Source organism: Mercenaria mercenaria, chromosome 18 (genome assembly GCF_021730395.1).
Source record: "Mercenaria mercenaria strain notata chromosome 18, MADL_Memer_1, whole genome shotgun sequence".
Lineage (NCBI taxonomy): Eukaryota > Metazoa > Mollusca > Bivalvia > Venerida > Veneridae > Mercenaria > Mercenaria mercenaria.
Genome location: NC_069378.1, coordinates 49,509,924 through 49,526,411, shown reverse-complemented (window position 1 = coordinate 49,526,411; position 16,488 = coordinate 49,509,924). Strand labels below are relative to the sequence as shown.

The following is a 16,488-nucleotide window of genomic DNA, read 5'->3' as shown; positions in this document are numbered from 1 at the left end:
TCTGAATATCATTGCAAATTTAAGTATGCTTATTATGTTTGTATTCTATGTGTATAAAACGTAAATTTTGTATTAGGCGGCCAGATTGAATATAGGTTAATTTGTTTTAAATCAGATTCCTGCAAAACAATCAATTTAAAAGAAAATAAAAAAATGAGTTTCTGTCAGCAAACATGCACACTTTCTGTATCTTATACGGTATGTGAATTTATAGAGTGTTATTGTTTTATATAGCATTCAATCATAATGTTAGTTTCAAGAAGATTACCGAATAGTGTAATGTGTATGGCGAAACACAAGTTCATAGTATGATGAGATGGTTGTGATACTTTTCCAGTCATAAAACAATTAAGATAAAATTTTGAAATATGCTGTTATGCTATGCTTTAATAAATTAACAAATCAGAGAATCGCTCGTAAAATAATTATTCAAATGGGGCAACCCCATTTAACACACTGTTAATTTTTTTAACATATCCGATTTCATTTCGCTTCCACTGAAATCCAAGAAACGTTTTTCTTAAAGTGAGCAAATGAATTATGGCCTATTAATATATAGTCCATCAGAGCTTATTATACAAAGTGTGTAACAAGACTTTCAAGCAATTAACCATATATTGAATTTCTTAACAGGCACACACCTTTTGATTGTAAATATTTAGATGACGAAAAGGAATAACACGCCTTACCTATCATACAATTTTGAACATGGCTTTTACGTCGAGCCATTAATAATGGTGTTTCCTTGGTGTCCTGGCTTCAGCAAAGTCTTTATGTACGGTTTCATGAATTTGATTTATACATCTTTATATAAGCCTACTTAACTTTTTGCGGTGTGTTCCTGTGGTGACCGTTTCATGTTTTAGCGATTCCCCTTGCGGGATGCCATTGTGTTTACACTGTCTTGTTATATAGGAACATGGTAGGGCTAAAAGAGAATAAACTAGTTTAAACTTTTGTGATTCTTCTTCATGTCTGTTTTTGTATGTCTATCTCTTTTTTTCTTATTAATTCATTCTTTTGTGTTGATATGGATATGTCCTCAGTTCCTGTGTGCGTGTATACACATATCTCCATATTGTGTGTTGTGTTGGCGGCTGCGTTCTTTGAATGTGGCTGTTCCTGCTACACTTCCTGTTGCCCTTGGTTTTACAGCTTGATATAACCTGTTGTTGTTTTACTGTTTTTATACACTAGTCAAAGCTTGAGGGAACCGTGTTTTAAAGAATTTCGAACAATTTTGTGTGTCTGTTACACGACCTTTTTGCATGGTTATGTGAATCCCGTGTCATTGCATAATTATATAAGGTCTAAGGTCATAAAAAATCGAAATATACATCACAATTATGTGAGAATTTTCCCTCAGCGCTGCAACTTGATAATCATCGAATGACATGATCTTCACTATGTGGCTAGGGGGCGTGGGATGTTTTGCTTTTTCCATTACTGCCCATGAACAGACTAAATCAAACCGAGTCTGCAATTTTCACTATTTGCCTTGTTCTCGGTGCTTCCGAGGGATCTACTTTCCAGATTTTATTTACTTCACAACAGCGGGTGTTAAGTGCTGTGTGGCGGCCGTAAAAAGTCGCCCCGACTTCATTTCAGTGTTGTTATATTTTCTGGTCCTTCGGGATCATTGATTTCAACTCATTTAGATTTGAAGATTGAATACTGCTTAAGCCGGTGCTAGGGGGCGTGGGCAGTGTTACTTTTTCCATTACTGCCCATGAACAGACTCAATCAAACCAAGTCTGCAATTTTCACTATTTGCCTTGTTCTCGGTGCTTCCGAGGGATCTACTTTCCAGATTTTATTAAAACCAAAGCAAAGAAACAAAAATGCTTCATATAAAGATGTAACATTATTTCAAGTGACAGGAAGGATAGATATAAAGCGTAATAGGCTTAATAAATTCTTATGACTTAAAATGTTTTGTCGCACTTGTACTCATTGTTGTTGTTATTTTGGTTATTTTGGAACATCTGAGAATTCTCCTCTTGTAGGTTTAGAGAAGTATATGGATAGGATATCATTACCCTTTCAAATAGACTCATTAAAGACAGAATCTATTCTTGTTTTCCTTCCCAGTAACTTCTTACGTATGTTAATATTCTATCCATCTTTATCATAAAAAAATGAATTTACATTAATTCATCAATTCATATTACACTCAGATTAAACAATCTATTTGTTAAGTCTACAAAATAAGTAACTGTTGGTTCTAGTGTAGTCAAGAAACAACAGTAGTTTCTTTATCGGAAACAAGTAACAGTAGCTTAAAGTGTAGGCAACAGGTAGCAGAAGGTTTTAGTGCCTGCATCAGTAACAGTAGGTTTTAGTCTCAGAAGCGAGCAACACTACGTTCCAGTGTAGGCAACAAGTTACTCTAGGTTCATGTATCGGTAACAAATTAAGTCCTAGTCAGGGCACTAATTAACAGTAGTTTCAAGTGCCGGTATCGAGTATCAGTAGGATCCATATTCGGTAACGTGTAATCAAGTCTTGGCAGTCAGTAACTGTAAGTTCTACTGCCAGCAAGGAGTAGCCCTACGTTCCATTATAAGAAACGAGTAAGGGTAGACTCTAGTGTTGGCAACAAGTAACTATGTCACTGTAGGCTTAATACGCGACAACGAGTAATATCAGGTTCAAGTCGCGACAACAAGTTACAGTAGGCTTCACTGTCGAAAGCAAGTAATAGCAGGTTCCAGGGTTGACATAAAGTAACGGTACATGCCAGTGTTGGCAAAGAGAAGCAACAAGTACTAGCAGGTTCCAGTATAGGTGACAGATACCAAAAGGATCCAGTCTCAGCAACAAGTAACAGTAGGTTCTAGAGTCTACAACTAGTAACAGTAAGTTCCAGAGTCTGAAACTAGTAACACTAAGTTTCAGTCTACAACTTGTACATGTTTGTATTAGTAGGTTCTGGTCTTGGCAACAATTACCTGTAGTTTTAAGTGTCGGCACCAAGTAACAGTAGGCTCTAGTGTCGACATTGAACAACAGTACTTTCTTGTGTCGTAATGCAGTAACAGTTTTGCCAATGTCGGCAACAATTAACAGTGGGTTAAAGTGCTGACAGTGAGTAACAGAATGTTCCAGTGTTGGCAACGAGTACAAGTATAGTCAAATGTCAGTAATTATTAAGAATAGGGCCAAGCATAAGCTAAATTAGCACTGTCACATCCTTAAAAGAATCTTGAGCTTTGAAAAGGGTAGTCATTGGACGAAATATTCATTTACTTAATACAATGATGTCAATACCTCTATAAAATGTTAGTTTTCATGGCTGATAAATTTTCGGAAGTACACAGTTGTTGCATTGCTGTTTTATTTTCTCATCATTCTAAAAGATACGATTGATATGTCAATGTATTGATATATTTTTATTTGCACAGCAATTTGCCTGAAACATATATGTCAAATGCTTTACCACCCCAAAAAGGTTTAAAAGTCTTACTAGCTATTATTTTTTTTTATTTTTTTTTTATTTTCAGTAATGTAAAGACAAGATTCAGTCATGGCAGAGGGTGGCCGTAGCGACGACGAAAGGTACCCGATCCCTGGTGAAGATGGTAAGTATCAACGTGATACAATATCAATAAAAAATTGTTTTATTTGCAGGATATTTTTTCTGCTTTTTTTGTTTTGATCAATTTTGTAGTAATTTAAAGTAGATGTAGTTCAATACTTTTGGAAGTACATCAATGAAAAAAATTTTACTGAGCAAAAAGAAAAGACTTGTCGATATTCGCTGTCCACGCTATTAACTTAACTTACAACATGCACTATGCAAAACATTATGCAATTAAAATGCTTTTACCATTCCTTATCTCGATTGAAAAAATTTATCAGGACCGTTTTTGTCGTGTTGAGTGACCTGTGAAGTTTCCACTTTTTTTATTATCACAGCAGCGTTGTTTGTGCCGTGTGGCGGCCGTAAAAAGTCTCCCCGTACATTCAATCAGGGCTGTTATATTTCGATCTTCTCAGATCGTTCAGCATGACTATAATGTCGTGTTATTGGTACTGTTTAGTTTCTCAACATGACCATTTCGGCCTGGGTGGTTCCAATACTCCCGCTTTCATAGCCTTGGGTATTGTATAATCACCCTTGGATATGGTGCCTACTTTTTAATTTTGTCTTTTGACAGTTCCTGTGATACGCAGGGTCCATAACCTCAAATCCCCTTCCTAAAATCCAGTTTGTTTAGTTGTGCCCATTGTTTTCTCGTTTGGGGCAAACCAATTATTTTATCTGGGGACCAAACGCCGCTCTTCATGGAATTACACGCCTCAACACGTGTATCATTGAAGGTTCCATGTTCACCGCCGTTTGAATACATCTGCGGATGTCTCTAAATTGCTTTTTGTACTTTTAGCATATGTAAATGTTGAGTTCTGCTCAACTCGGGGCTAGAGGGCGTGGACGGTAGCATACATTTCCACTACCGTCCATGAACAGGCTCAATCAAACCGAGCCTGCAACATTTTCGTTTATGTCGTGTTGAGCGACCTGTGAAGTTTCCACTTTTTTCTATTTTAGACTTTTTAATTTATTTCAAAAACTGTCGTAGTTAACATACTGTTTATACATATATACTGCACACCTTACTCAACTTCTATGGAACATATTCATGCTTTTTTCCCTCTGAAATATATTACTAATTTGTTTACTCAGAGAAAACAATTAGGTTTATAATCAAAACTCAATAAACACGTCTATATGACTATAGGTCACGTATAGCGCTGATAATTGCCGCTTTAATTAAGACCCATTAAATATCATATTTAGAATATGTACGGGGAAAGAGGAATGCAAACTTGATTCAGGTAAACTTGTCTCACACAAACCTTATACAACTGTACAACAATTTCATAATTTAATTACGTTATAATGCTAGTTAAGTGTTGGCAAATGTAAATAGTCCGTGCTTCCGTTTCTAAAATGAATGTGTTATTTCTTCGAATGAAATTCCAGATGAATTCCGAGTATAACGCAAGCCATACATGGCTGTATTGTAAGTGTAATTAATTTATAGGTTCGAAAGAATATTCGTGTTTTTAATGGAACCAGAAATAAAAGATTCTTGTACGTACTTTTGGCGGGAAAATTGCACGTGTCTTTCATGACGCCACTTTGAAGAACAAAACATCTCACGCACATTGTAATGTTATTTTCATGTCAGTAGAACTGTTTAGACTGTAAATTAATGAGCAGCTGAAACGTTATCATCACTTTATGTCCATAGAGCCCACTCTCTTAACAGGGAGAGAGCAGATGTACGGATCGCGGGGTCGTGAGTTAGATCCTCGGGCGAGGCGTATGTTCTTCATGACGATTTGATTAAATATACTATGTCTGAAATTCTTCTTCCTCTACCTATGATTCATGTAGGGAAGTTTGCAGTTACCTGCTGAGAACAGTTTTTTCTCTTGTCCCTGGTAAAGTTTAATGCCCTCCGTTACATTCTATAAATACTATATAAAAACGGCGTTAAACACAAAACAAACAAATCAAATCAATGGATCAAATGAACGTTTCAGAGCGTAAATAAATGTTAGCCATAGCTTTTAAATATTTGAATAAGCGGTCGCATTTAAATTGGAGACCTTTATGTGTATGCAATTTTAGGGAAAAAGATAAAATTGTTATTTACTAATTATATGGCTCCTTTATTTACACATTCTGACATAAGCTTGCATATTGACCATATTTCCGAAGACAAGCATAGACAATTGCAGGACAAGGCAAACTTCGATGGTTAGCCTTTGGGAATATAATACAATTTAAGAGATTTAAAACAGTCATTACATCACTTATGCTAATAATGATCTAAGAATGCTAAATACCAGTCGATGCAAAATTCGGACTGTAATCCGACGGACGGTTTCTTGCTAGGTACACATCGACGTCAAAAAGGTGGCTTTATAATCATATACTCAATGTCAGGATACATTTAGGCACAATGTAAATACGTCTAACTTAGGACATTTATATAAAAGCAGAAATATTGCAGTTTTTCAAACCTCTCTTCACGAGGATTAGCATTTGACATTCAGTACAATCTGAAGACAAACAGACATGATTTCAGATCTGATTTATCGTAAGGGCCTCAAGAAAGATTTCAAAAGACATCGGTCGTGTTTATCATAATCTAAAATTACTACTTCTCGTTAGACACTATCGATGTCTAAGTGGAATGAAACCCGATGGAAATTTTCTCGCTAATTACCCATCAATGCGTAATGTCCAATAATAAAGAAATATTTCAGATGCATTAAAAGTTTAAGATAAAGCAAAAATATTTAAGAGTGAAACGAAGAGACTGAGTTATTTTTAAAAACATGTTTCCTCCAAATGGAAATGTACTTTTTATATCTTATGAACAGCCTTTGATTCAGAAGAGAAAATCTGTTTAAAAATGGATCATGATTTCAATGGGCTACTGACATCACGGGGCTATGAACAGCACATTTTGGCCTGTAATTTTTAATGTGCATATGATTTGAAATTGTGCTAAACTCCATAATTGGAAGTTACGTGGGTGGATTCGTCGCTATATTAATAACAATAGTCCGAGGCCATATGGGTCTGTGAGTTCGATTAGTGTCCACTTTGTAATTGGATGGTACTGATATATGATAATACGACTAGGTCAAACTCTTCTACATCCAATTTATTCTAACCGTTTACTAAAGTAGTACAGCAACACATTCTGAAAACAAAAGGTTAAAAGACAGTTAATACATGGTCAATCATAGTAAAAGTAATACATAATGCATAATACATATGTTCTCGTAAGTACCGTACATTCGCATTTAGAACATATCAACAAACGCGTCTAGTGGCCAAATAACCTATTTGTCCTATAACATATAGAATACTTATTAACTCAGATATAGTTACACATAGAGTTACACATACCACATCTTGTAACTTACCATCTAAGGGACGAATGATTTGTAAATGTACAATTCTCAAACAGGCTTCATTCTCACCAGTGACAGTTACTTGATACCGCAAAGTTAAATGTTAGCAGTGAACAAAAGAGAGAAATGTGATTGCAGAAATACAAGTGTCACTCTGAAACTCACTTCTTTATAAATAATGAAATTCACAATTCTGAAGTTTCTAAATTCAAAGTGAACCTAATACAAAGACTTAATTTCCGGTACTATAAATCAATTAATAAGCAACAACACGACAAATATAAACCATTGGAAATACATTTTCTGACCACTGGTAAAATAATCTTCCGAAACCAAAACTCAAATGCTGACTGCCTATTATTTTCAAAGCAGTCACAGGTCAATTGAAAATCACCAAACCGCGGTAAAAATATAACTCTTGACAGGTTAGAGATACAATATGGACAAGGTTGACGGGGTTGTCTCCCTTAAATATATAATCTTAAGTTTTAATATGAATCTGACCCTGTTACGTGGGTCAGAAATTACTTCCGTACAAATCAATCAAAATTCCTATATGTCATAGATATATTGATTTGAAATCTGTGATAATGATTTTGAGTTCTGAAAACTTAGTCTTTTTTCAATAGAAGTGTGTGATATGTAAATTGAAATATGATTATAAGACATATTTTTCTGTCTTGCGGACATTGCGAAATGTCCCGCTACGTAATACGTAAGGGTAGACTTCTTGGAAGCACAGAGCACTAAAAACAAAGCCCAAGAGCCGAGCATTTGCAAAGTAGGCCCACAACAAAAAGAAGCTGTAAAGACATATTTTTCTGTCTTGCGGACATTAGAAAATGTCCTTCCACTCGTTCAAAAGCGCAGACAAAGTTATGTATGTTATCTAATAACAGTCGTATCAACATTGGCTTAAGAAATTTAGATCCATTGATTTGATTTTTGAACTTAATCTCAGACAGTGGGTAGACTACAGATCATGTTTTCGATTGGATTCTCCGGCTAAGTCATTTGAAGCGCAAGCTTTGATTTTTAAGAAGGAAATGTGTTATAGTATAATATAGTGTAATATAGTTTTGACAATTTGGGTTGTCTGAAAAAAATATATATATAAACATTTCAGACAACCAAAATATGTGTTTGAATATAATATAGTTTTGACAACTTGATTCTTATGCAATATTTAATTGGCTCACTTTTGCCTCAAAATGGCCTAAAGTCTGAAAGTTTCTAAATGGAGTAAAGAACAAGTTTTCTTTCAACAAGAAGTATACTTTTATCAAATTGTACGAAATGATATTTACAAAATATTCATTACAGAAGAAAATATTTGACATAACTGACATAACTGAAAAAACTTTGAACATTATGGGTATAGGAAACCTTCAGCTTTTAGCAGAATTTTTAAACAAATCTGAAATTTTCACTAAGAGCACAGCTGTCGACCACAATAAAAAATTACCATAAGTTCTGTGAAAGAAGCTGGACCTATGGTCAAAATATTTTTGTGGTCCTTGAGTGTGCTCACTACTTAAAATATTCCTACATTGTATATGACCTAAAATATGTCAAAAACTGTCCAGTTTTTTTTTTTTTAAAAATCTGCAATTTCAGCAATATTCAGTGATATGTGTAGAAGAAAATAACATATCTGTTTATAAAAAATATAATTCCTTACAATAGACAAACATTCTGGTAGCAAACAATATATAGTTTTAGCCAATTTTAAAATTTTCAAAATTGCATACTTAGGCCATATAAGGCTTAAGTAAACTTTGTCCTTTAACATATTAATATACTGCATCTGAATTTCAAGGTAAATAAAATAAATTGATAAAAGTTACAGAACATTGTTCAAAGTGACTCTATAAGACTAACATTTCAAAAAAACAAAGAGAGAAAATAATTGATTTGCCCCATAGGATATTTTTATCCTAGAAGTATACAAATATGAGGTAGAAGTTCCTTTTTTGATACCATGAGGAAAGTTTTGGATAAATTCGTATATGCGTTTTATCTGGCAGATCAATAAATGTATGTGTGAACATTTACCTGACCAACTAATTGAAATTGCTATGATCAAAACGTTTGATTGATTATTTTTTCTCATTTCACATTTTTACTTTTCTTTGATTTGGTTTGATTGAACCCACATTCACACACGTATATTGCTGGCCATTCCGCGTCTTAAAACAAATTTTGTTAGGCACAGGCGGGAATTCAACAGTTACTGAAGCCAAATGCTGACTTTATAACGAGGTATTTATTTATAGTTTATTTTCCTTCAGTTTATTTGATATATTCATCTCTTCATTTTGTTCAGAAAAACGATCTTGATAGCTTTTTATACAAGTGTTACAGTAATGTAATATTTGACATGATTTTTATTTCGAACTGTTCCGATGCCGTTTGTTTGTGTTAGATCACTTTGGCGAATTTCGTTTGTTCTTGATTTATATTACGTTGCATAACAAATTGTATATTCGAATAAAACAAAATTTAATTAAAGGGGGAAAAGTTTACCATATTGAACTTTCAATTTTTCCAATAATCGGTATTATCGATTTTTTGACACATTAAATAAAGAAGGATAATTTCGATTTACTCGCTATATCTTTTTAATGGTTTAAAATAACGAATTTGCTTCGGTGGCATTCGTTGATTTAATCTTTCATCTAAATGATGATATAATTTTAAATGTTGTAAGTTTACGCTTTCGCTTACCCTTTGGGCTTTTAAACGTACCACCCTTGTTTTCCATTGACGTCAATTGAAGATGTCTATTTTTTGCTAAAATTTATGGTAAGTTTTGTTTGTATATTGTTCAAATTACTAAAATCGGTGAAAATAATCGTTTTTGCTTCGGTGATGTTCTACAGAATAATTATTGCTCGACTCAACAGTGCAAAAATAGTTTTAAAAAATATTTGATTTAACTTACCCTTTGGGTGTTTTATAACATCACTATTACTTTTAAAATGAAGACTCGGGCCGACTCGGAATTTTCCGGATTTTTCCGAATGCGAGCAGACGACTCGGTATACAGGCAGTTTCCAGTTACGGCAAATTTTATGTCAAAGTAAATTTACGTTTTAAATACCTGGACGTAATCATCATAATTTATTAATTATTTTGCGTCTATTTTTCATAACAATGATTAAAGGTTATACATATTTTGACATGCGAATGCGTGAAAGAAGGGACCAGAGGTAAACAAAAGTAGATACATAAGGGACCTTTTATTGGGGAAAAAAGGCAGACACAAAGATGAAATTGTCTGCACTTAGAGAAAGTGTCAACTTGATTACTTGTCCAATTGTTTTCTTAAGTACATCAAAATATGATCCTTGTATTGGATGAAGAAAATCCTCAGCTGTCAAAAATGTGAGATTTATTTTTGTTATTTGCACACACCTTGACACGCAAGATTCCTCAACCTTTCCTTTAACCAGTTCGCTTCAGCGAAGTGTTTTAATATGGTTAAATGACAATTGATACATATTAATGAATGATAAGATGGAGAGTAAATTATCCGTATTTCAATCTATTAGCAAATTTGATAGCGTAAGCGAAGATTAATTTAGAAACTGACAGTTTCATATCGGGATTTTTATTTCAATCAGATGTAATAGATATAAATTTTTGAGTAAGTTCTAACTGATACTTATTAGATAGTCCCTTGCTTGTTACTTTTATTACCTTTTCACTGTAATAAAATTTTAACACCATGCATGGATAATTATGGGGGTGATAGCGGATATTTCGCACTTTTATAGCACATGTCTCTTTGAAAAAAGGAGGCATTTAATAACAGCAATTAAATGGGAATTAATAAAAAGACAATGCTTATGTTTTATTCTTTATTAAAGTAAACAAGACATTACGAATGGTTATGTTTTTTTCGACTGCTTCATTGTATTGCTTGTTCAAGATCATTATCTGTTCTGTTTATTGCTTATTCAAGCAACACTTAAAAACATTTGATTTTTAAATGTAATGTTACAAATTCTGAAGTGTACAGGCTTCCGTCCATGAAAACAGGGTACATCGCTCCGTGGGCATCAATCTCTGAATAACTTTGTCACCTTCTTTCAAGTACATATTTCGCACGTGCAACTTGGGTGTTAGGTGCGTAGGAAACTACAAATTTTGCCGTAAGGCCAGTAAAGAAATGGACAAATTACACAGTGTTACATTTCCTTTTTAGTTAAATTTCTTCAGTTAGTTCCCTAGTTTAGTATACTTAACAAAGTTATAAATTAAAACTAACATTTGACTTGACTGTGAATTAAGCGATTCTATTTTCATACCAATATATAGAAAAGAGAAAAGTTGTTAACATGCGTACATATTTATATTTGCATATTAGGTTTTCAGTATTCTACGGTGATACATGAAACTGAAGTTATTCATGTGGTTATTATATACGTACAGTGTTATAGTTTGTGTTGATGTAAACACGTTTATTGCTAAACAAATTTTGAAATATTACAATGTTGACTTACACACTTAAATGATAAAATGCTTTCACGTGTAAAAAGACATTTAAGTACTACCTGGAACGACTACAGACCTTTCTGGTACTACCAGCTAACTATGTAAATAAAGATGCAAGGAAAAGATATGATATGCCCTTTAAGTACTTATTTTCTTTATTATTTTACTTAAATTTTATTATATCTCAAACATCACTCTCTACAAGTGTCTTTAATCCGCTTAAAACATAAATGCTAGGTAGAGTAAAGACTAAGTTACTTATTACCTGAAGGCAATAAATATCGATTTTGTAGATAAGGTGATTTATGACCCCCGCCTAATCTCGGAAACTTACGTAAAATTTACGGACGATAACGATCATACCTGTCGTATTATCGATTTTTCTCCAGCTAGGCTTAAGCTGTCCCGCATAGTACAGAAAGTTCGATATGGTTAAAAAAATGGAATATTCTACAGTTGTCCTACGTGAATGTCCTACTGAATATAATCATTATAAGTTTAATGTGAACGCATTATTTTGAGGGAATGAACTTAATCTCGTGATCTACTTTTTTTCTAGGTGCAAAATTAATATATTTTACTTATATAGTTTTCTGTACATATGTACTTGGGCAGTAAAACTGTCACTCATTTTCCCCCTTAAATTATGCATGTCCCTTATGTCGGACAAGAAAACAACCAATCTATCCACAATGCCTGGATGTTATTTTAAGCAGTTATGGGTCGATATATTTGCCTGAATTCTTTGTTGTTCATGTGAATCATCAGTAGAATATTAGCCCGATATATAACGTGAAGATCTATATTATATTATAAATATTTGAATTTAACACGGATAGAAAAGATAAAGTGACTACACAAACTACAGCATTATGTGTATTATCACTTTGAATTGATTTTCAAAACATTATCTCAAGCAGATGACAATTTTTGTTTATTAACTAACATTCACAAATATTACCTAAGAAGGTGTGAAAATCATTTGTCTGTATTTTATTTTTTGTATATTAGCCATAAAAGATAAGTGAAAAAAACATTTTAATGTAATAGGTAGAAGTTAAATTGATCTGTCGGTGTACAGGTGACATTTCTTTATATCATATTTATCTTAATATGAAAAAAAAAAGAAAGTTCTTATTCTGATTATTATTATTGGTATCAGTTAATAAATATCGATATTCACATGATGCATTTTTTTTTTATTTTTAGGAGCTTTTCATTATAAAGTATCGTTCTAAGTTTTCCTCGTTTAAAAATAATCCGGTTTTGATATATAACAGAGACGTACAAAGCAGATTTTGGAAAAGAGAAAAAAATACAATATATTGAATGTGAATCAGTAAGATATAATAAATAAGAATATACATATCAAACTGGACTTTTGACATGGTCCGGACAGGGTCCAGTTTTCGGTGGTTGTATTACTGTTAGGCTGAGGTTAAATAAGGAAAGAATAATGCACAATATTAAGGGTATTCACCAACAGTGAGGTTTTTTGCTTATTTTTACACTAGTAAATTTTAGAATTTGTTATTAAATTTCTTTTTTAATTTCTTTTTTTTCTCTTTTTTGTCCTTAAAATAAGCAGTGATTTAGGAACATGTATGAACGATATAATAGAAGTAGCAAGATACAAGATGCCAGTATGTGTTTGAATGTAGAATAGCTTTGACAACATAATGCTCATGCAATATTGAAATCATGGCAAATTTAAGATATAGATGTATTACATCTGAATTTCAAGGTAGATAAAATAAAAGACTGAAATTTCAAAAAAAAAACAGAAACAACATGTTTGTATAGTCGAAGAAAAAATAAAGTAAAGGGGGAAAGTTTACCTCAAAGAATGGAATATTCTACACTTTTGCTACGTGAATTTTCTAGTGAATATAGTCATTATAAATTTAATGTGAACGCATTGTTTTGAGTGAATGAGTCTTATCTCGTGATCTACTTTTTTTCTAGTTTCAAATTTAATTTCATTTGCTTATGTAGTCTTCCATTACTCTGCATATGTACTTCGGGAGAAAACTGTCACTCCTTAATTTATGCATATCTCTTATGACGTATGGACAGGTGGTACATAATGCCATTTAGATAAGTGATATCGTTAAATAATTTAAGCAATAAAAATCACATATTGTAAATTCAAATATTTATCTATTTATCCAGTGCATCTAAAATATGTAACTTGGTGACAATTATAATAAATTGTGTAAAAGCGATCATTTCGGAAGCAATGAATGCATGTATAAGTCACATCTAGTACATTTTTCGGATATAGTAATTAGCTTTTAAATAATCAATCGGATCACTAATAAAGATATTTATTTTATGCTCTTCGGTGAAATACTGAAATGTATCAGTGAAATAAAATTGATATTTTCACTGTTTCAAACAGTGAAAATATCTCTTTTTTTTTATTTTTCACTGGTACGGAACTACACTTGAATGCGAAATAATAGGAATTATAAATGATAGAAAATTTCTTGCAAAATATTCTTCAGTAAAGGTATAAATGTATAAAAATAATAACAGGATCATAAATATTTACATTCTATTATAAATAAATATAAAAGAAATCAGGAAACATAATAGAACTATTTACATTTTTTTCTACAAAGATATTATAACGTCATGATGCGATGCACGGGACGTTTCGTCGACAAACTTGATATAATTTGATTAAAACCATTAAAAATAGACGGAGTCTACATAAAATAAATAGAAAATTTGTTTGTTTCAGTTAAAGGTCGAAATATATTTCACTCGTGAACACAATAATTTACATTTTCACTCGTGGCTGCGCCACTCGTGAAAATATTATAATGTTATTAATCAAGCAATTTCATATTGGCCTTGTTATTTGTCCAAGGGTTGTCGTATTGGCCCCAGGCCGTAGGCCGAGGGCCAATACGACTGCCCGAGGACAAATAACTAGGCCAATATGAAATCGCTTGATTAATGATAATATTATTATTCACCTTTGACTGTTGGCGGTAACAGTACAAAAACTCAGCGAGTTACCTTATGGCAGCTATGCGCATTCAGGTAAAAAGTCTTGACAAGTTGTTTAGACTTATTTTAGAAATCATAATCATTTTAGCCGGTAAAACAGTATGAGTTGTATCATGTATGTAGGTACTTGAGTATAATTTTGAGAGATATTTTTGATGTGACATAATCAAGAGTAACTAGAACTTACCTTATTTTTTGAATTCCTATTTATTTTCTTTAGTGAGTTATCTTATCATTTGAACTGTGATAAAACTGCTTTAAAAGTCATTTCCTTTTATGCTGCAGGCAACGAGACACAAAATTGTACACATATGTGTTGATCAAGATAATACAACCAACCAAGCACACATTATACACTCCCATGCCTCGTTTAATTATCCGAAAGTGTTTGCAGTTCACAACTGACACTCTTGTTCGCCAATTTATTCATCCATTTTCCAGCATTTGAATCGCTATTTATCATTGCACAAATAGTCCACACTATCAAAATGTCTGTTAAAGATAAGTCTCATCCTTTTAATTACTCTGAGTTTCCGTGTTTTCTCATTATTTTTATTGACAACTGCCAGAATTTCTGACAGGAAACACTTGCATTTTACATAGTACCGAATAAGCGAAAGTATCGATGTAATCTATGAAGACATCAGTTATACTTGGTTATTACATGAACATGTAAGATGATTTTGTCAAAATGTGAAAGAAAAAATGTTATCTATAACTCTGATGTAAAACAAAATGTCGTCATTTAAAAATCTAACGGAAGTGACTTCTCCGTATTGGCCCTCTCTTTTGAACCAATCAAAATGCTTGAATTCCGTATTGGCCCTGTTTTTCTCGTATTGGCCCTGTTTTTCTCATATTGGCTCGGTTATGTTTTGTATTAGCTCTGTCTGTTTCATATGATGTTTGCAATTGGTCTAATACAGTGTGTAATATTGTAAAGTTGAATAATAATGCATTATACTGTTCATTCGGTGAAATATATTCCGATATTAAACTAAGATAAACAAATATCCTCTATATACAGGAGCCATGTCACACAACGTTGACACCACTCTTGTTCTTCTATTACTATCACAATATACATTAATTACGTACATAATATTTAACTGGTAATCGGTTATTTGTTTTTTTTTATTGCGGTACGTCTACTTTGACGATAACAGTACCGTGTTTTATTTTACTTTTTTTCCAGTGAATTACAGAGTTTTCTCAGTGAAATAAAAGTGATAATCCACAGTTTTGAAACAGTAGATTATCATTTTTATTTTTCACTGTTATTGCCGAACTAGTTCCGGTCCTCCGTCGCGATTGAAGTCAAATTGTATACTGAGCGTTATGAATACCGGGGACCATAATGACGATGACGTCGTTAAAATGACGTCATTTGTGTTATGTTTTCTGTTGATCTTTCCCGCGATTTTCGACATTTTATAAATTACGCAACAAAAGTAGAGTTTTACACATGGAATAAAAAGAAAATTTGTTTGTGTCAGTGAAATATCAATTTTATTTCACAAGTGAGCACCAAAAAAGTCATTTATCCGTTTTTGATGCTCACTTGTGAAATAAAATTGATATTTCACTGAAAGAAAGAAATATCCTCTATATCTATCAATAATATTAGGTCGGATGATTGCAAACTTATGTCATGTTGATGAACTTTATTTATGAAACGTGTGCGGGTCAAGCGTTTTGCTTGTATATTTCAAAGTGACTTATTTGATGTACAATACGCTTGTGTCACGCAAAAGGGATGCCAATTTTATGACTTATATACAGTAATTAACGAAGTTAAAATTAAAGATTTAGAAACAGCAATGGTAACTTACCATTTTTATTAGTCAGTGTCGGCTACAATATTATTTCAACAACTTGTAATCATACATTTGAACGAATTGTAGCGTTTTACAAGCATTGGAGCGTATATACAGGCAAGCGTTTATATATATTATATATATTAATCACGCTGATCATTAATTAAAAATACATGACAATTGGGAATCTAATGACCATGGAGGGAATTATGTA

The 16,488-nt window shown here is 32.7% G+C and overlaps 1 long non-coding RNA gene across 1 annotated transcript in view; it reads left to right on the top strand.

Annotated features, from left to right (window-relative positions):
- LOC123539480 (uncharacterized) overlaps positions 1-16,488 on the top strand; it is a 69,207-nt gene that overhangs the window by 21,311 nt on the left and 31,408 nt on the right. Inside the window, exon 2 of the long non-coding RNA XR_008368301.1 lies at positions 3,504-3,581. This is a non-coding gene — a long non-coding RNA (uncharacterized LOC123539480). The remainder of the gene's footprint in view (positions 1-3,503; positions 3,582-16,488) is intronic.